This window comes from Lycorma delicatula, chromosome 9, assembly GCF_047948215.1.
Source record: "Lycorma delicatula isolate Av1 chromosome 9, ASM4794821v1, whole genome shotgun sequence".
In the NCBI taxonomy this organism is placed as follows: Eukaryota; Metazoa; Arthropoda; class Insecta; order Hemiptera; family Fulgoridae; genus Lycorma; species Lycorma delicatula.
Genome location: NC_134463.1, coordinates 106,894,662 through 106,917,303, shown reverse-complemented (window position 1 = coordinate 106,917,303; position 22,642 = coordinate 106,894,662). Strand labels below are relative to the sequence as shown.

The 22,642-nt window shown below is 30.5% G+C and overlaps 1 protein-coding gene across 10 annotated transcripts in view; it reads left to right on the top strand.

Moving 5' to 3' along the window:
• The window catches only part of mub (poly(rC)-binding protein mub), a 493,744-nt gene that overhangs the window by 104,107 nt on the left and 366,995 nt on the right, over positions 1-22,642 (top strand). Inside the window, exon 2 of one of the 10 annotated variants that reach the window (XM_075376025.1) lies at positions 10,872-10,973. The exons of the other annotated variants lie outside the window; for them this stretch is intronic. The gene's annotated coding sequence lies outside the window, so the exon portion shown is untranslated. The remainder of the gene's footprint in view (positions 1-10,871; positions 10,974-22,642) is intronic. 10 annotated transcript variants of the gene reach the window in all.

Here is a 22,642-nt window from a genome sequence, read left to right as displayed (position 1 = left end):
TTTTGATTTTAGGCTTTTTTTGACACTTTGTTCAGTCGATTGCAATCAAAGGGGAAGATGCACATCTAGAAGTTACAACAGTCTTAAATCCAAAATTTCAACATTCTACGAATAATCGTTTTTGAGTTATGCATGATACGTACGTATAGACGTCACGCCGAAACTAGTCAAAATGGATATTTCCGTTGAAATCTGAATACCGAAATTTTTCGCGATCGCAATACTTTTTTTAATTCGTACAAAAAATTAATAATGAACTATAACTAAAAAGTAGGCACCAGAATGTACCGATCAGTAGCTGAAAATCTCTAGTCGTTAATATCAATTTCTAGAGTTAAATTTTTAATTTAACTTTCGTTATAACAATTTTCATCTTTCAAAAAAAAAAAATTTATACAAGAGGTAATCAGTTTTTGTCACCTAAATAATCCCAATTCCGAGACGCCGCCCGCCATGACGTAGCTGCGGAGGGCGTGCCTAAGGCACGCCTCTGCAGCTAGTCGTTTTAATAAAATAAAATTATGATAATATATTCATAATTAATTCATTGTAGATATTGTTAAAATCAGTGCTTTATGTTTAAAAATACTTTTATATATATATATATATATATATATATATATATATATATATATATATATATATATATATATATACTTCTTTATTGTTTTATTTTAAAGGTATTCGAATCTGTTATGGTTTCAGAAGAAAGTAATAGATAATTATTATTCCCGTTTAAAGAATGAGTTATAATTTAGGATGTCGAGTATATATTGTTATGTGCGAACAGTTGTAAATAAATTAATATATATATTTTTTCAATGGATCAAATGTATTGTAATATACGCTTTCGTTCTGTTTTCTTTAGAACTTTATTTTGTCTTAGAATGTTAGATATAATGTCAGATTATACTTGTATAATATGTTAACGTGTGTCCCGTGGGGACATTTTTATTATTATTAGAGATCACATTTGTAGTTCCAGTTGAGTTGTAGATCTTTATTTTTTACCTTGACATTGTAGTGCGTTTGATGAATATTTTTATTTTTCTTATTTTCTTCAAAATGAAATTACGTAGACGTTTGTTGGAAGAAAAATGTATGTTTACATAAGAAAAGAGATTTTTTCCTATTTTTATGGATCTAAAATGGTTTTGTGTATAAATAAATATACAGACTTGACAGGTAATTGAAATACCAAAATGTAGCAGTAGAGCGTGTTATAGTCTAGTTTAGGATCAAAGTTCTCCCTCGCGCTTTTGTCCCTCACAGTCTGCCTCTATCCTATCTTTTTTCTCTTCATCTTTCCATCCCCTTTATTTAACCCGTCGGTTCCTGTACGGTTATTGTTTTTCCATCGCTTTTTCCTTCCGCATTTTCTTTTATTTTTTCACCTTACTCTTCCGTTTTTCTTCGTAATATATATGTTTCACGGCCTTAATATAATATTCTCTCCCTTTCTCTCTTCCGTCTTCGGTTTCTGATCTTTAGAAAGGAAAACTCGATTACTAGTCGAGTAACCTTCGGCTTGCGAGAAAGACACTTATGATATTTTGAACGCCTTATTTTATAACTAAAATGCTTTCCAATAAAATTACACTTATAAAGTATTTTTCTGCTTTTTTTTTAATAAAAGTTTTTTGTTCGTACCTTAAAGTACCGATATCGTGAAGTAATTTGGATTTTTATTTTTGAATAATGCATTTTCGATACGGATTTACAGTTATGATTTTTATAAAAAAGAAAAAGAAATAAAAAACTAGAGTAGAATTTCTATTTATTTCCCTTTGTCGTCTGTTTTTCAAGGGGTGTAAAATACTTTACTGGACGTTTAGAAATACAGTTTTAGTGTAATATCGTTTTATGCAGAACAGCGATGTGGCATGGTTTATCACAGGTGTTACATCCGTTAATTAATAGATTTAAAATTCTGTTATTGTTTGTTCATTAGGAATTACATTTCGGTTATAGTAGGCCCTGTGTTTTTATCTCAATTTGCCGATTCGTTTTGATTCACCGGTCGGTGAATACGTAACAGCTGCGTTTCTTATGACGGCTGGTTTTTTCCTCTATCGACGACGAAGTCGACGTCATTTATTCACGCCAAAATATACATATCTTTCTTTAAATCAAAGATAATAATTTTATTTTGAGTTTCGTTAATTAACGCTATTAAAATTCGCTTATTTCAGTTTTGTTGTTATTAACACATGTAAACATATACTCGCCTATTCGTTGTCGATTCACTGATGCGCGTAGTCGTTTTTTAAAGTTCGAGTCTTGCGTTCGATCGACATATACTAATGAGTTTTAAGTGTAATCCCTGTTCAAAAGGACTACTCTTATGAACTAACCGTCGAGTACAGAGCTAAGTGGCAGAAAATAAGCGATGTAGGCAAGAGTTCCCCGTAGCTCTTCGACGATATATTGATTCCTTAACATCGCTTATTTTAAGAACGGAAGAGTGGGATTTCAAAATAAATTGTCTTAAGTAGAAAGTTTGAAATCGTGAAGATGTTAATAAATATAGACTAAAGATGAAAAACAAGAAAAAAACAATACTCTTTCTTATTGAGAAAGAAAGAGAAGAGAAATTACTCGATTAAGGCATAACTTGTAAAGTTATGAAATTTCTTTTTCAACATATATGGCCGATGTTTGAAATATACAACAAAGGACAAAAGAATAATTACCCGGCTTGAAAATGAACACAAACAAAAACGATTGATAAATTGTTATCTTTGCTTGTTTACTAAAAATTAAAAATGAATTAACACTAAAGTAATTAACCTTTAATAAAATCGATTATAGGAATAAATTTTAATAAATTTTGAATAAAAATGAAGAAATCTAGTACCGACTAGGAATTAAACTTTTAAATTAGGCTATGAATATCTGAAAACAGTTGCAAGTAAAAAGGTTTGTAAAGATGAATTCATTAAAAAAATATAATTAATCGTCTCCTTTCCCAAAAACTGATTGTACTGATTATCAGCATGTTAATCTCACAAATTTGGAAATGAAATTCGCTTCACCCTTTCAATTGTGTGAACATCTTCACCGTTAAAGAAAGCGCAGTTCGGTGACTGTTACACACTATTGGTGCTTTACGTGTATTATAGGAGTAAGAATGACTGTACAGGAATTGTAAAGCAACAAATAATGTTCACGTTGTTAAACGATGTGCTACACTCAGCTGTAGAGTACATCTTTCCTGTTGATTTATTTCACAGTTATTTTTTTTTATTTTGTTGCATTAATTTAAAAAAAAATTTTGCTATCATATTTATTTGATAATCAAGAGATAATCGCATCCAGAATATTTATATTTACTAACTTTACTGCACAATCTTTTTTTAATCCGTTTAATATAAAACGCCACTTTTTTCTTGCTTATTGATAGGGGAATAATCATTCCCAATACGTAATGAGTTGTAATTTAAAATTTAAAAATTATGTAGTTGGAAATTTTTATGTGTATTTGTCTTAAAAAGCACAGATAGATAGATAAATGATTTTTTTTTTGTAATGAGAAAATTTTTTTCCGTATTGGTTTGCGTGGGGGTAGAGTTGTGATTGGGTCTGTGCGTGCGTCTATTTTATTGTATTTATTATTATATCTTAGTTTATCCTAATACTACTCATTCGGTTTTAATCTCGTCTAAATTTCCAATCCTCTTTCCGTCACTCTCGTACTACTTACTTTTTCTTTTCCCTCCCATGTTATATGTTTTTATCTGTTCTTACTGATCTACTACCCCTCCTCGTTTGTCCTTATTTTCCAATGGTACTGATAATGACGTCGAAGCGGGAGGAGAACAGCAAAAGGGGAAAACCGAAGCTACAAGGCGGTTACTGTTAAAGCTCTTGTGATTTTCTTCCGATTCCATCAACGCTCCTGCCTGCCCTGCCCGCTTACCGCCACTTTACTTAGCGCTATTTTCTTCTCTTCGTCTTTATCTTTAGTCGCTTATTGTTTCTTTCTCTCGCCTTCTTTTTTCCTTCCCCTTCTAATTCTCATGTCACGAAAGAGTACTTCACTTATCGACAACATAGTAATTATTTGAAAGCTCTGACTTTGCTACCGACCGAACCGCTACTACCTTTCTGGTTAACTGTGACGTAATATTAACTGAAATTTGCTAAAGGGAATTTTTTTTTACAACTTTTTTTAAATGTCATTTTTTAAAGGTTGTTTGTTACGTTTAATTTGACGTGATTTTGTTTTTTTTTTTAATTTCGGATTTGTTTTACTTGTATACGGGGCTTAGGAACTACTTAAAAATAACGTGATCTTAACCGATTATAAATTACAAATTTGAATTGGAAGAAATCAATCGAATACGACTCATTAATTATTGATGTATTTTTAATGATATTTTGTTTAAAATATTTTTCATCGTTGCAATCTTTTAAACTTAGTTATAGCGTTTAAAATTACTCGACAAGTATATGAACGGAAGTTCAATACGTATGTTTTGAAAACATTAATTAATATAAAATATATTGCGATACGTCTTAATCGTCTTTTTCCATATAGTTTTTTCACATAATATTTACGATTGTTCTACATTATTCTTAACACGTTTATTCCAAACGCGCACTTTGAATACTAATCGGTTACTTTTCACATATCTTCCGATGTATTGCTGTGTTGTAAACCGTTTTAACAATTTCCTTGCGTAATACATTTTGGTGAAGGTCTGGGTGAACGGTTTACGGTACATTTGGATTTTTTCAAACGCCATGCTATATTTAAATGATTTACGAAGGCGTTGATTTAAAAAGTGTAAACGTGGATTTATGTTGGATTTTTAATTGTTTCGTATGTCTAATCTGAATTGTCAATTAAACGGTGATGTTCTGTAGCCATAATTGATAAAAGCGTTCTGATCTCTTGTAGTTTCGATCAGGATGAGCGTCCGTTTCTTGTTTGTTTGAAAGAGGTATTGAAGTCGTCTTCCGAGTGTTTATTTGTTTCTTCGTAAATTCTTTCCGATCTTTGATCCGTTTTCGTCATTTTGGCCATTTGAAAGATGTGTTTTCTTGAGCAGAATGTCGGTTGTGTGAAATATGTTATTTTGTACACCGAGATACTTGGGACCTGTTGAGTCTGTGCGTCGTCGATGATATCTGATGTAGAATGTAGCCTGTAAACGTCTGGGAGCCCTCTTTCTCCATTGTTTGTGCTGTAACTCATTTTGATGAATTTCTTTTAAAATAAATAAAAATAATATCCGTTAATTTGTTTTTATTAAAATAATTTTAAAAGGCTATAACATTTTACTGTATAGCGGAGCGGGTAGCCGTTTGTTTAAGTTAAGGGCAATTATTATTTGTACGTACAAAGTTAAATTTTAATTTCATTTGTAAAAGCTCTGAATATCATACCCACAGTAATAATTTAGAAACTGATGTTTCCATTGAATCACAGTTTACAATTATTTTCATGTTTTCAGAACAGTAATTCTTATCATATTATTTTTATTGGCAATACTACGAGGCTCGGCTGATAAATTTTGCACGCTAGCGTGGTACAGGGAGATAAAAAGTACTATCGAGTTGGGCGTGGCAGCACATGATAGCTAAAATACACCCCTCTACAAAACCGATGTTTGTTTTCAGGATGTTAGCAGGTAAAATGGAGTCGAGTACGGGCAATATGTCAACAGGGTTAAAACGGCGCACAGCGATCAAATTTTTAACGGCAGAAAATGTGAACCCTACGAATATTTTTCATGTTTAAAAGCGGTTTACGGTAATGAAACTCAAAGCCCAACAGGGGGAAAGGTAAGGTTGTGGCGACCGGAACGTCATTAGGCGAGTGTCTTCCCCTACGGGGTTGGGATGTTGACAGGAGTACTTACGGCTATGAACGGGGGAAGGGGTACCGATCGGAAATTCACTAGGCGGCTGTCTTCCCCTACGGGGTTGGAATGTTGACAGGAGTACTGTGAATAATTGGGCGTTGAAATTTCGTAAATGTGAAGCTGGTAAAGCGACAATTGAGGACGCGCCTCGCAGCGGACGACCAGTTTCTGTGACTGACGAGAAACGTCAAAAGGAGGAGGACAATTTGCTTCAAAGTAACTGGCGAATCACCCAGCAACTCATCGCTATTCAGTTAGGTATATCTAAAGAACGAGTAGGCCCTGTTGTTTAGCAGTTGGGTTATCGTAAAATCTGTGCACAACGGGTACCGCGCAAATTCTCTAATGACTCCGCAAGCTGAAGCTTGAGCTTATTCCGCATCAGCATGTTAGCCGGGTTTGGCTCCATGCGACTTCCACTTTTTCTTTCATTTCAAGAGGGATCTCAAAGGTAATCATTACACCACCGACGATGTGGTGAAGAAGCTGTAGCCGCTTGGATCCGAGAAAGACAGCCAGTAATTTTCAGTGACGGAATGCAAAAACTTGTCACACGTTGGGAAAAGTGTATCAGTGTAAACGGTGATTATGTTGCCAAGATGTACTTTTATTCATTTTTTATTTCATTCCAATGTCTTTTTTCATTCTCATGCTACGCATGTTTGGGAAAAATTTATCAGCAAGCCTCGCATTTAATATTATTCTTTACCTTTATAATATTATTTTTAATTAGCAGAAGAGAATGAATGAATAAAGAACTTGTTTTTATTCGTAAAAATTATAATTCGAGTTTACCGTTGTAATAAACTACAGTTCTTAATGCAAATAAAAGTATGTTAACTTTTTAAAATTTCCAGTTCAAAAATCGATATATTTTGGTATTTCAACTAAGATGTGTTGTATTATTATAAATAATATTTAAAAGAAAGTTGTCCCGAGTCGTGATTGATGCTTGAACTCGCCATAAAATTATTGTAGAACTGTTGCGTATAGGCTAGTAGTTTTAACGGATTGAGCTGCACTGTAACACTATTTGTTGGCGAAACGTTTTTCCCTTTTATGACTTACATTCGTGCATTTTTCATTTCCTAAATCTTTAATAACACGATATAGCCACAGCGGTTCAATCGATTAATCATCAGTCATATATTTTCAATTTAGTAAATAAATGTAAACGAAAATAATGTAATGCTTAAAAAATACAAAATTATTAAGGAAAATAAGTATACAATTAACAAAAAAAAATTCCTTTCGGCACGCCGGAAAGCGGAGGTAGATTTCACCGGTACTAAGTAGGAGATAAAAAAGATTTTCACGTTAAAATTAAGAAAAATTTATAATTTACTCAATACGACAGTGGTTGCATCTGACAATTCCAGCAACATTTTGGTCATTCCTTGCCGTAAGAGTTGGTCATATCAAAAATTGTGTTTTAGGCAAACGTTTTAGGTAACGTTTAGAGGACTAACGACCACTTTAAACAGATTCGATACTGTGCCTATTAAGGGACGTTTGATTTTTTTTGTCTTCGAAACCCCATTTTTTTTCCACCTCCTGGACCAATGGTTGGTGATGTAAAAAAACTTCTTAGATAAATTTTAGGTCGTTATCCAAAGAATAGTAGGAACTTAAACAAATTCGATATTTTACTTAATAAGAAAGTTAAAGCGATATTTTGTTTTTTCGAAAAAGTTCCTCCACTTCCATTCCTATGGTTCAATTTTGGCATTTAACGAAATCGACCGAGATTTTCTGACGAGTTATTAGTAAGGAACATATGAAAGTGGTTGGCGCAAAATTACGACAGTTATGGTGTCCACAAGATAGTGAAATATATATTTATAAACTTTTGAGCTGACGGTAGTTTTGTGGTCTGGGGGATGTGAAACGAATCATGCTACCCATTATCAAGCCCAATCATGCTACCCATTACAATTGGAGACTTTCTTATGAAATCTACCTAAAACATTAGATTGTTCAAAAACATAATGAAATAAACTATTTTGTAATTTGGATGGGTTTTACACATTTACAACCCCCTTAAAATTGGATAATTCATTCGGTTTGAAAAATAGATATTTTATATAAAATTAAAAACAATAATTTATTTTTAATTATTAAAGATCATCTTTTACTGATTTTTAATAAAAGTCCATTTAAAATCACGACCTCGTTTATATTAGAGTAAACATCGGACCTTTATTAAATATCACGTCGTTATTTTCAAGACATTTAAATATAAAGTGATGGGTTGATATTAAAGTTTAATCTGTCCTAACCTATTCGTATTGTATTATAATACAATATTAAATTTAAACTTATTTAATTTTATAATTTATTATAAGAGTGTTATTACAACTGTATTATTCCTATTTTTTTATGAAATAAAAATTAAATTTATAAATTTTGTTTTTTATAAGATAGGCATTTTTAATATTATTACGTTGTTTTAAATTATTATTATTTCTTTAAAATATTTGTTAAATTAAATTATTGTTTATTAAATTAAATTATCTCTTTAATTTTTAAATAGCAGACGTGATAATATTCTTTATTACTTTAGACCGGAACACTCGTTTATAATTCTGTTTTGTAATACGTCTACATTAGAATGTAAACAGCAAATACATATATGTAACCTTTTCGTTCAGAGTTATCTTTTTTTTCAGTTTAGCCTTCGGAACTACGTAAGTTAATACTTCAGAGGATGAGTGAGGATAATAATGTATAAATGTAAATGAAGTGTATAGTCTAGTACAGTCTCGTCGACCATTCTTGAGATGTGTGGTTAATTGAATCCCAACCACCAAAGAACACTGGTATCCACTATCTAGTACTCAAATCCGTAAAAAAAGTTATTTTTTCCTTTGCTAGGATTTGAACCTTAGAACTCTCGACTTAGAAATCAGCTGATTTGCGATGACGAGTTAACCACTAGACCAATCCGGTGGTTTACCAATTAAGCCTGCTACTTTTCAAGAACTGCGAAATCGAATTGTTAACAGTAAATTCAATAGCCAGGGACCACTTACCCAATAAAAATAATTTGGGACCAATTTAAATAATTAACTGTTATTTATAAATTTCGATTTTTACCCCTTGTTTGAAGTAAAGGGTGATAGCGAAAAATTTCGGTTGTCAGATTTCAACGGAAATTTCCATTTGACCATCCTTGAACCCATTTTGATTATACTTGACGTGCTCTGTACGTACGTATGTGTCTCTCGTAACTCAAAAATGATTAGGCGTGGAATGTTAAAATTTTGGATTGCAGTAACATCTGATTTTCTACCTCACTTTTTATTTCATCAACTGGGCCAAAAGTGTCAAAAAAAGCTCATTATCCAAAACATTTCGATTTTTTCTTAACTGCAGTATAATAAGCCCTCATTGAGAACTTTTCAACGATATATCATAAGTGGTATTTATTTTCATTGGTTCCAGTTATATTCAAATGAAATTTTAATTAATGAAATATTTTGTTTTAACAAGAGCAAGGTACAGCAGTTCGAATCCGACTTCATTTCCTTTTTTTTTTTGAATGAAAATTACATAAAATGTTATTCCAATAATAGCTTCTGATTATTTTTCATATATTTTTTTTTTAATTGTCGTTGAATTATTATTTATTGTAAAATATTTTTTACAATCGGAGGTTAATAATTATGTTATATATTAAAGCAATATAGTTAAATTAAAAAAAGTTGAAATTTGTTGAAAGTTGCTAGAAGTTGAAATAAAAGATTTCACCGGTGCTAAGGAGTGCATAAAAAAAACTTTCCACCTAAATTAAGAAAAACTTCAAATTTATTCGATACTACAATGGTTGCATGTGAAGAAAGTTTCACATGCTTAGCATACGACAAGCTCCATCTTACAATTCCTGCAACATTTTGGTCATTCCTTGCCGTAAGAGTTGGTCATATCGAAAATTTTTTAGACAATTTTTTTAGACAAAAGTTTTAGGTAATGTTTAGAGGACTAACGACCACTTTAAACAGATTCGATACTGTGCCTATTAAGGTAGGTAGGGTATTTTTGTCTTCAAACCCCCATTTTTTCCACCCCGTGGGCCAGTGGTTGGTTATATCAAAAAACTTTACTTAACTAAGTTTTAGACCCTCATCCAAAGAATAGTAAGAACGTTAAAATTCCATAGTTTACTTAATAAAAATTTATAGCAATATTTTGTTTTTTTCGAAAAAGCTTATAAAAACCCCATTTCCACCCCCGTGGTTCGATTTAGGCCGTTAACGAACTCGACCGAGAGTTTGGGTCAAGCTTTTTTTTTGGGGAACAATTTGAAAGTGATTGGCGCAAAATTACGGCAGTTATCGTGTCTACAAAAAAGTGAAATATATATATATAAACTTTTGGGCTGACGGTTTTTGTGGTCTGGGGGATGTGAAACGCGAACATAGTCGAAATTTTCTGGAAGTCGAGTCATGGTATCCATTATAATAGGTTGCTTTCTTATGAAATATACCTACCTAATAATAACACCAGCACTGTATTGCGATAGTGAAATTGAAAAATATCACTACTGTTACGGTTTGTGTGACATGTCGCTTAAAAAAAGATTACTTTTCTTTTATTACTGCCTCTGGTGAAATTTCATTGTAGGAATTGATGTGTCTGAATGGACTTTATGCGTTTTCGGTGGATGCCATCCATCAGATTTATAATTTCGGACGTAAATAGTAAAACTGGCTTATTTGTACTGAATTTAACCGGTTTAGCTTGCTGTGCAACGAATCTGTATAAAATCAATTTTAAATAATCACTTGACTAATATTTCGTAAATATTGAATCCTTCCCGATATTTTAAAAGCGAGTCGTTTGATAATAATTTCAATGTATTCACGTTTCGTCGTGCTGTTCAGCGAGTAAAGATTTAAATTTTTGTACAAGACGAAATTTTTGACGTAGCTGATTTTGGAATGCTTAGCCAGTGACAGAAATAAACTTACTGCATTTGAAATTTCATCGATACTGTTTCAGGGGACAACGGATATCACTAACCGATGACGGATTCCGTTGAATGCCCGTGCTTCCCCTCCTGTTATTCTACGATTACGTCTGTTACATATTGAGGACATACAGGTACTACGACTATGATTTTATTTATAAATTTGTTAATTCCTTTGTAAATTACGTGATAACACATCCAAATAAATATGCTCCCTATTACAGTATACATTTAATTTTCTACCTGTTTTACGACTAAATTAGACAAGATAAACGCCCACTTTTTTTTATGTAAAGAAATATTTTCCTTAAATCACGTACAATAGATTCTATTATATCAAATTAACTTTCAACATATTTATTTTATCGTAATAGATGCTTGACTGATTAATCTTTAGAATTTATTAATGTTTTATTTTCTATCATTTAAAAATCTTTTTATACTCATACTAGTTGAGTGTGAATCTATTTGACAAATTCTATATATATATTTAAATTCAATATATAAAGTAACGGAATAAGTGAAATTAAAATTGTTTTATCTTTATTTTCATCAGAATTTCTCCTTAAATAAATATAAATGTTAAACATCCATATTTGTTATATATTCGAGCCATAAGTAGGGCAGTGAACATGTTTCCGTATTTTGCGGTTAGAAAAAAAAATACAACTTTAATCAGTATTTGCCGGAAGCTATATTACTATTATTTTTTTTCAGGGATCATTCCCGTAAATATAAAGTATTAGCAGTTGACCTATAAATATTTCCTGAATGAAATTATATACCTAATAAACCTGGTTTCATTTCCTCTTTTTTATAAGGGAATTTCTAATATTCTTCAATCGCTATTTTTGTGCTACGTCTTTGTGAATATTTTAAAATAATACTTCAAATGAATAATCTGTTTAATAAAAAATTTTCTGTTTAATATTTTAATTGTGGTTATTTTATTTTTATATATACTCGTATACACATGCGTGTTTCTTTATTGCGATCGGTAAAATTGTGCGTATTATATTGTTTTTCGCTGTATCTATTACCGTTTTAATAATGCATATACAGAATATAAGGTATACCGGTATGAATTCCTTTCTCCGATATCAATCAAGTTAATTTATTACCATCCTGCAGTAAAAGATTGCACGGGGCTCGTAAATATTACATGAATTTTGTTTGCAATGGTGTACTAATATTCGATCGGGTCGGCTCACAAGGGGAAGAGGAGAGCCTACAACGAACGGAGTTTATTGATGCCCTTTTGCATGACGGTAGGAGGGAGTTACTAGCGGGTATATTTTAAATCCAAAATGGCAGCTGCCATTTTGGAGTTAACTTCATTTAAAGATTGTCGATGGGTTCAAGTAACGTATTTGAATAATGACGATCATAACAGTGGCTGAACGGTGACCGTTCCGTTATCGTAGTCGAGAGGTATCGGGTTCGAGTCTGTGTCGTCTTTTTATTATTATCTTTTACGTAAACACTATGGAAGAAGATTTTTTATTATAAAGTATTTATAGTAATAATATTTATAAGGATGCGAGGAAGAACCTTTGATCTTAATGTTTGTTATTTTATTTGAATATCCTAAAAGTCTTTGTGAATATGTCGGAATACGATCACATGGGGAATGAAGGATTAGCAAGTAAATAAACAAGATTTGTTTTATAAAATTTTAAATATGTTAATTTATTTTAATTTTCAGTACTCCGTTACAAATAGTAGGACAATAATTAGAAATATATATATTCTGTTATATGTATTTTTTTCGGATTTTAACAAGCGAGCATATTAAGAGAAATTTATTTTAATCCTTTCAAGTTTTTAAAACAGATATTGTCGGTCAGGTTAGTAATTGTTAACTTCAAATAAAACGATAAAAGGGACATGAAATTCATATAGTTTTTTCCAGATTCTAATAAATCATCATCTCTATATAAAAAATCTGATGTGGATACCACATCACTTCCTTGCACGCCTATTAAATTACATATACACATTTTTAAAAGAACATAAAATTTTATTTCACTGATAACTTTTTCATGTTATTTTCTGCATTCGTATTATTGAATTATTTATTGTGAATTTTTTTTACAATCCGAGGTTAATTAATAAATCTGTTGATTAATAAATCAATATATTTAAATTAAAAAAGAATAAGTATATGTATATGAAGTCGGATTCGAACCGATGTGCCTTCCCCTAAGATCCAAATATTTTATTAATTAAAATTTTAATTGGCTATAACTTGATGCACTGAAAATAAGTACCACTTATGATATATCGTTGAAAAGCTCTAAACGAGGGCTTATTACTGCGGTTAAGAAAAAGTCCAAAATCCAAATGTTTTGGATTTTAGGCTTTTTTGACCCAGTCGATTGTAATCAAAAGGGGGGGTGCACAACTAGGTGTTACAACAGTCCTAAATCCAAAATTTCAATATCGACGGCTAATCATTTTTCAGTTATGGGAGATACATACGTACGTACAGACGTCACGCCGATACTAGTCAAAATAGATTCAGGGATGCTCAAAATGGATATTTCTGTTGAAATCTGCAATCCGAAATTTTTCGCGATCGCAATTACTTCCTTTATTTCGTAAAAGGAGATAAAGAGGATCGTGTTTGGGTTTGTTTGTTGTATGTGCTCAAATTGTTATTTTTAGCTGCTATTGGCGTAGTGCGGACCAATGATTGTGCGCCGGGTGGCTGCGCGCAGCGCACTAACTATTCATTCCTTAACGATTTATCTAAAATTACATTTGTGTTTTGGGGATAGAAAAAAGGAAAAAAATTGGGTTAAAGCTGTGTTAAAAAAATCACCACTCGAGAAACAGCTAAAAATGTTCAAAATTTTAAAGCTTGCATTGTAAAAGTTTTTGTTGTTACGCTAATTTCATGAACGTTATTTAGTTACAGTTTGCAAAAACATTTAATAAAACCACGTGTAATGAAACATAAACCGTGTTACATTTTCGCGGCGGGCCCTAGGCCCGTCTTTTTTCCATTTTTATTATTATAAATACTACAGTTAGGTAGGAAAATGCCTCACTCGAGAAAATGACAGAAAAAGGGGAAACAGAATAAAAATGATATTAAAGTGGTTCTTAGTCGAATGCTTCGAAAACATCTGTATCTATAAGAGAAAATGTAACTTAAATAAAACGACACGGAGGCTCCAACGATATTACGGTAATGAATCGTTAAAAGATTTTTAAATGGAGTTTTCTTCAAAATGGAGATCACTTGGAAGAAGCAATTTTGAATTTAATTACCCTGAAAATGAGCATCAGTATACTCCATTTTATAAGCCGATTTTGTGGTAAGTTTACAAAATAGGCTTACAAGAAGGTAACCGGAAGTTGTTCCCAACTCGTATTATTCTCCTGTAAAAAACCTATGCGATACGTGTTTTTTTATATAGTGGTTGTAATGCTTTCGGTTGTGAATGGTTTTTGATGTCACGTTTAATACAGAAGTATCGCGGTATGTCAACTAGGGTACATAATTATCAACTTAAAATTTCCTTTTTTTTTCTCTCTTTAATCGTAAAATATTTATTTGAGGAAACAGAATGTAGTTTATGAAATTAACGCAAGTATTATGCATTTATATTCGTAGTACCTTTATACGGTAACATGTTTAAATTTTTCAGAAAATATTAGATGTGTGTATATATATTTATACATATATCAATGCTATATATATATATATTTAATAAGAAATTTCCTCCTTGAAGTTAATCCTTTATATTAAATGATTTTTGTTAAGTATAATGTTCAAACAAACGCACCGGGTTTCATAGGCCATCACACATAGTGCTGTTCATCGTTAAATAAAAACTTTCTTCTAAAGGTGGGAAATAAATACTTGCCACATTTCTATTAAAATATTTATATATTTACGTAACTTAGATTAGTCTATAGATATCGTTTAAGACCGTTAAAATATGTATTATATAGAAATATTAACAGATTTTATTTAAGGTAACTAAGGAAAACAATTATTAACTAATACTATTATAAAATTAATGGTGTTAATAAGTAGATAATGCGCTTAATAGCATTTGGTGTTGTCGTCTACGAATATCAGTAAAGGACATGAAAGCGTCAGAATGTTTGGTGGCTTCGTCATGTATAGACGCAATATAAATGTAATACGATCTTTCCCAATCGTGCATTCTTTTCTTTCACTATAATCTTAACGAGATTTATTTGAAAGTTCGAATTTGTATAAAAAGATGTAATTATTTCAAACTACATTACTATTTGTTATTTGTTGGGATTGCATTTGTAGTATTTTTTTATTTTTTTTAAGTAATGGTCAGTTTTAGGTTGCAAATAAGGAAGTTCTTCTGATCTTAAATTAGTGACATTAAGAAAAATAAAAAAGAAGTTTTTCTTTTTTTCAAGTTTTGAAGTATTTCATTTTAAATTACATCGGCTTATAAATTACCTTATTTTTGTATAACGGTGTTATTAAAGTTTTGCCTCAAGGTCTCCCGATATTACATGTAATGAAGTTTAGGTTAAAGAAGGTAGTGTTTACAACGTAAACTGCATGTGTAAGAAATATTGTAAGGAGACGCTGTTAAGAACGTTTTATCTATGAAAGTTTTGCATTTGCTAAAATGCAAAAATTATAAACCGTACTTCGTTTTTTTTATCGGTGAGGAAACAATTATTTAGTAGAATGGATAAATACTTATATGTAAATTTGAATACGGGATTTAGTGTAAAATTTATAAATATGTACGTTAGTTTATTCTTTATGTATTTTTTTTGTGATCGGTTATGTTTTTACGGATACATTATCTAATTTCTAAATATTTGTAATTTTTAGTACAACGTTTTTGTTGTAAAAGGAAAATATTTTATGGATTTATATATCGATTCACAATGCAAAGGACTTGGTTAAAGTATTACTACTTGTTGATTTGAGCGATTCGATCTTGTCTAATTTTTCGTACTAAAAGTAATACGTGAACGATTTAACAAATAAAACGTTAAGGTACGTATATTTTCAATTTTATTTTTAGTAGATTTATAAATGATAAATAGATTTTAATAATAATTCAAAATTAACGAAAAAACTACTAATATATCGATCATTAATCGATAACGATTTGTAACGACCAAACGGAGTAATTGTGTACTTGTAAAGGACACTGCTTTAAAAAAGGGATTGGAATTCTGAGAAGGTACTGAGTTTTCACCCTCACTGTAGTAGCGCAAGATAAACTTAAGCGGGAGAGAACCCGAGCGAGAGGGAAGAGTCAACGACCTGACTTTTATACTGATATACCTTTTCTTTTACAGACTTAGGTATTTTTCGCATCACGGACAATGAAAGACGACGTTGTTTATGAGTTATCTTGTGGACATCGGCAAACTTTGTAAAGATTTTCTTCTACACGGACAGCTGCCGGGATCTCTTTCCATTCCATTACGTTCACTTAAAAAGTCAATCATCTTTTTTAATAATGTACTAGACTTATCTTAATTGCTGTTTCCCTGTTACGTCTACCGTTAGGATTTAACACCGCGTCGCTATTAATAATCTTGTTAAAAATTCGTTTTCCGATACATAAAACGATCGAAAACACTTAACTTTATCGCATTCGTTTCATGCTTGTGCTTTCCAATCCTTGATAAACTTCAGGCAGTTCAGTTCCTTTTAAGTAATTTTTCCCATTTATTATTTTTATTTTTTTTTTTGCAGAGTACTATTTTATATTCCGGTTTGAATATTTTATAACTTCGTTTTTTATAAAATTTTATTACTTATAAATAAATACCTAATATATGAAAGTAACTTTATACCCGCAAATTACAGAATTAATTACGATACAGTATCAAGTTGACGAATTATTTCTAAAAAAAAAGAAAGGTGTTTTCTTAATTATTGAATAAATGATGGTACAGGGGACGTTTTGTGAGCTCCTGCCGAAATCAAATTTAAAAAAATTAAATGTGATGTGTTAATTTTAAGTATCTAATTTGATTGTTTCGATGCGGTGTCAACTAATACAGATTACCGTATTCAAAATGCGTGGTACGTTTTATTTCTCTTTGAACGAGTCGACTTAGGACGAATAATTGGGTTCGTCAGTTGCGTATTATATTAATTATAGTTGTAATAAAATAATTAAAAGTAATGAAAATCGTTGAGTTTAGTGGTTGAAAATGTAACTTTTATGCTGTTTAAATACATTCTTTCGATAAAATTATTATCTTAAGCATTTTCTGGTTCAGGTTTAATTAATTAATTTTTTCGTTAATGTAGTTAAAAATAGATTGTATAGTCAGGTACGTTTCTTATACGTATATTTTTTTTCTTCTTGTCAAAATTAATGTCTTAAAATTTTATTTACGTTTATGGTTTTCATTTTATTACAACGTGTGTACATCACTATTATTCCAGTTATTATTTTTATTAAAACTACTCTTTGTTATTATTACCTCTCTTTAAATTATTTATTAATTTTAAGACATTTCGCTAATCTAGTTCTTCTTTTACTGTAACCAAATCTTTGATAGCTTTTTTTTTTTGTTTGTTACTCGTGGAATAGAGTACTCTAGATTTTCTAAAATGTTAGTAAAATACATTTAAATGCTGATCCGAGTTAAATAATTTTTGTTCTGGTTGTCGATTCATTATTTATACGTGTAGTATTAATAGAAGAAAAATTTATACAAGTAGTTAGAACTTTTTCTATCGTTCTAAAGGCTTAAAACTACGATTTCAGCTCGCCAGAAAGAAAGAAGCGGCAAAAAGGTTTTCTGCTGTGTCGGCCAGTATTTGATTATGTTATACATTTTTTAGTCGATTCCTGTGTAAGTCCGATTAAATACTAGTTTTACCTTAACGTAAAATATTCATCGGCTGTTGTAGACAAAGCCTTGCCCGATCTGATGTGGTGTAATAAACCAAATTTATGTTATAACTGGTTTGTTCTTTTTTTTTTTGTTTTCAGTTACAGTCGTTCAGAACCGATGGCATACATGTATTAGTTAAATAGAATGGCATGTATTAATATGCCAATAATTACTGATTAATGTAACTGATTCCTCGCACTTTCCGAAGTATGTTCGTGTATAATGAACTGTGTACAACTATGGATGGCGTTTTTTATGTAGAAATACATAATTTCAAAAATTAATGGTTTAAATAAAGTATACTTTTTTATTAAAATTTATGAACATTTATTATGCTATTATTTTTAATATTTATTGCAACGTATAGAATTATTTATTTTTTATTTAAATTTTATAATTTCATTTGATGAAAAGCGAATTGTTAATTAACTTTGATGTATCGGGTCTTTATATTCGTATTATTAAAAAAATGCATATATATTTTCAGTATGTTATTTTTAATTATGTATTAACAAAAGAGAAAAAAAATAATTTTTATTACATTGAATTCTGTTCAGTATTTCCGTTATTCTATTTAATTTAAAAAAAATCTTTAATGTCGGTGAAACAGATAAACGTAATGCTCTATTAGCGTCCCATTTTTAAGTAAAAAAAATATATTGCTTTATTCATTTTTGTATGAATAAAAAAAAATACATATATGTTAATTTTAATCATTTAAAATAATTATTTATACAGAGTGTTCAACTTAAAAGAGGCTCCATCCCTTAGTCTATAAAAGATTATCGGCCAACATTTATTAACTGGTATTGCTAAAGGCCATATAGCACATTGTATCGGGTACGTTCATATTTAAAGAAAAATAATTCTAGTTTGTTTTTATACGTATAGGCGTATCAGATAACCCACCGGGTTGGTCTAGTGGTGAACGCGTCTTCCCAAATCAGCTGATTTGGAAGTCGAGAGTTCCAGCGTTCAAGTCCTAGTAAAGCCAGCTATTTTTACACGGACTTGAATACTAGATCGTGGATACCGGTGTTCTTTGGTGGTTGGGTTTCAATTAACCACACATCTCAGGTATGGTCGAACTGAGAATGTACAAGACTACACTTCATTCACACTCATACATATCATCCTCAGTCATCCTCTGAAGTATTATCTAAACGGTAGTTACCGGAGGCTAAATAGGAAAAAAGAAAGAAGGCGTATCAGATAGGCTGAACAGTTCCTTTTGAAAGATTTGATTTGATTTTTTATCGATTTGATTTTTTAATTTTAGCTTAAATAATTCATATATTCGTGAACACTGTAACTGAGAAAATAATTCTTTCGCTTATTTTTGTTTTGTTAACCGACGTTAAAATCAATATTATCACGTTTTTAGTAGCTCTTTATCAATTAGTAGCTTTTTGAGGAGACTCTGCTTAACACTTTGATAGGGAGGGGATCGGAAATTTATTTATCGATAAAAAATTTTTAAAGTTGATGATTTTTATTAGAGGAATGTTTTGGGAGTTAGTATACTGAAAAAAAGTACAGTTGTATAGTCCACCATTGGTAGCGATCTGTTGTTCCCTGCGGATTAGCCCAGACTGTATTAGATGTGTTCTCATATTACACTCTCGAATGATTGTCGTAATTTTTTTTCGTAAGCAATTTTAATGTAGTGTTATAAATTCACTCGCTAATCAAGCTTTCATTAATAATTTTTGCAATTTTATATTACGGCAACAAAATAGTTACATATGTTTCTGTTGACAAAGGATAAAATCAAAACGAATAAATAATGAAATTATCCTGTGTTTATTTGCACAATTCGCACTTAACGTACTTTTATGAACAAAGTAGTTTTTATGTTGAAATCTTACTATATTTAAAAAAAAAAGAAACTGATGTAGACACCATATGACTTCCTTGTACGTCTGTTAAATTACATATACATATTTTTTCTGCAGTTCATTTAAACTTATTTCATTTGAAAGTGAGATACGATCCTTCGGTTCTTTAATAAAAGTGGACAGTTACATAATTGCTAAAATATTAGTTTTTATTAACATCAAATATTTATACAGTTATTAATTCAACAATCTTACCTGAAGTATTAGGTTAAAGTAAAAGTTCCTTGATTATTCTTTAAGTAAATTGTTTACCAAACAATCCAGTAATAAAAACCGATTATTCTACACCGTAACGTCAAAATTAATATTTTTAACCAGTATACAGGAGTTCACTATACGGAATACTTAAGTCATTAAGTTTTATATAAACGACACACCAAAAATCTTGTGCAAAAAACAAGTGAAAAAAAAACTTTCAACAGTTACTTCAAATTGAATACAACTCAAAACTTTTTCTGTTAAATAATTAAATAAAATTATTTTTTTTTAAATATACCATTTTTATAAGAATTTGCAAAGAAAACCCAAAAATAATACAATTCAAAATTTTAATTTTCAATTAATAATAAATAATCATATGTTTCACCAAATATATTACATATACACATATGTAATGCCTATTAAATTACGTTTACATATTTTTAAAAGTGAAATTTTATTTCAGTAATAATTTTTTTCATTTTTTTTTATTCCCATTGAATTATTTATTGTAAAACGTTTTTACAATCGCCGGTTAATAATTATTAAATCAATTTATTTAAGTTTAAAAAAAAAACAACAAAAAACAAAAGGAGATGAAGTCTGATTCGAACCGATGTGTCTTCCCTTTAAGATCCAAATATTTCATTAATTAAAATTGAAATTTTAATTACGATTGCAATCAAAAGGGAGGTGCACAATTTCTTGAAATCCAAAATTTCAACACCTAAGACTAATTGTTTTTTTGTTATGCGAGATAGATACGCGCAAACATACATCCGTACGTACAGAAGTTACGCGGAAACCAGTCAAAATGGATATTTCCGTTGAAATATGAAACCTAAATGTTTCGCGATCGTAATACTTCCTTTACTTCCTACAAGGAAGTGAAAAGGAAAAATAAAAAGTTTATTATTTTATTATTTTTTTATAAAAGGTATAAAAACAAATTTTTAGAAAAAGGTGCAATAAATTTCATAAAAGTATGTTTAAAAAAAAAAAAAAAGGAAAAAAATCATAACAATTTATAGACCACATATGTTATGAATAATAGACCTGCTGAACTAATTAAACAAGATTTATTTATTTTTTATCGAAAAAGAAAACATATTGATAATTCAACAATACGTCCGTTTCATCTAATGATCTTTATGATTGAATAAAAATTGCTATTAAAGAATAAAAATAAATTTACGAAAATAGGTGTACAAAATAAAAAAAAATAAAATAGTTTCTGTATTTTATGAACCTATTTTATGAGATAGGCTCATAAAATACTTTACCAGTTTTATGAACGTATTTTATTAAACCTATTGAACTACTTCATACAACAAAAACATAAACAACAATAATATTAATGGATCTCTGTTTTTTCTGTTTAGCCTCGGTAACCACCGTTAGGTATTACCTCCGAAGAATGAATGAGGATGATATGTATGAATGTAAAAAAAAGTATATTCTTGTAGTCTTAGATCGGCCGTTCCTGAGATGTGTGGTTAATTGAAACCCAACCCGCCAAAGATCACACTGGTATCCTCGATCTAGTATTCAGATCCGTATAAAAGTAAAGTCATTACTAGGAACTGAACCTTAGAGCTCTCGATTACGAAATCAGTTGATTTGCGATGACGAGTTCACGGCTAGACCAATCTGGTTGGTTAATACTGATTTAATAAGTAAAACCTCCCCAAAACGAAATTTGACGAGACCGAATAAGAAATCCGTTTTGAAGAAGTTTCCATTTTGCAGTTTCATTAAAAATCGAACTAATTAATCATGAAGTCCTGTGGAATGAATTATACGATTATAAAATGAAGTTAGACAACGAGATGCGTTCGGAATATTAAGCTACGTATCAACTCCGCTATTTGCTAGTTTTTACAAATTGTAAACTGTAATAGTTGTAAAACTAAAACCGGTTTTCATTCACAGATATTTCACAAATAGAAATACACTTCGCCTAAAACACATGAACTACTCTAAAATTAAAAAAAAATTGAAGGTCTTGTAAAATAAACAAGTAGATTATTTAAACTAAACGGATATCGAACAATCAAAACGCGAAACTAGAACAAAAGTAAACGCTCACGAAAAAATAAAAATTATTTCTGCTTCCCACCACGGTGTTCAAGGCACTGAATAAAATTATTTTCGAATGATATGTAGAGAAATATTAAGAAACGATTGACTTGTTGAAAAAATACATTATGATCGTTTACGTGAGCTGTCGCCGCCCGTCAGCTTATAGGCTGGATGTCTTTTCATGTATTTGGTGTACTTTTGTTAACGACAGAGAAGCTCTCACGATTTAGAGTCGTATGATTTTACGTAATACTTAAGATATGTGGTGTAACTGTCGGTTCGGGACCTATAAACGGTCGTGTCCCTTGTTCGTTTAGTTAGTGTACTTTTCCGATTGTAATTTTAGTTCCGCGTTAATAGCGGATCTGTTGCGTTTATTTGTTCTATACAGTGTTTTTCCTTTATAGCACACGCGTCTGAAAAAAATTTCGGTTTCCTAATTTATTGTATTTCACCAGGGTATTTTTTAGGCTCGGTTTTTTTCGATAAAGTCGAGTTTTGTAATCGCCCCCTCAGAGAAGATTTTTGAATGATGGCGTCTAAACATCAGTTTGTCATCTATTACATTTAATTTTTACAAATTTTGGTGGTTTACAGTCTGTTTTTTAATCGCTTTATTTTATTACAGGCTATTCCTCTTTTTTATTTCGTATTTAATTTTCTTTTCGCATTTCGATTTAAATATTGAAAAGAGCAGCCTCCACGTGAAAATAAAATACGATGTCGGTTCAAACAGTTCGAAGAAA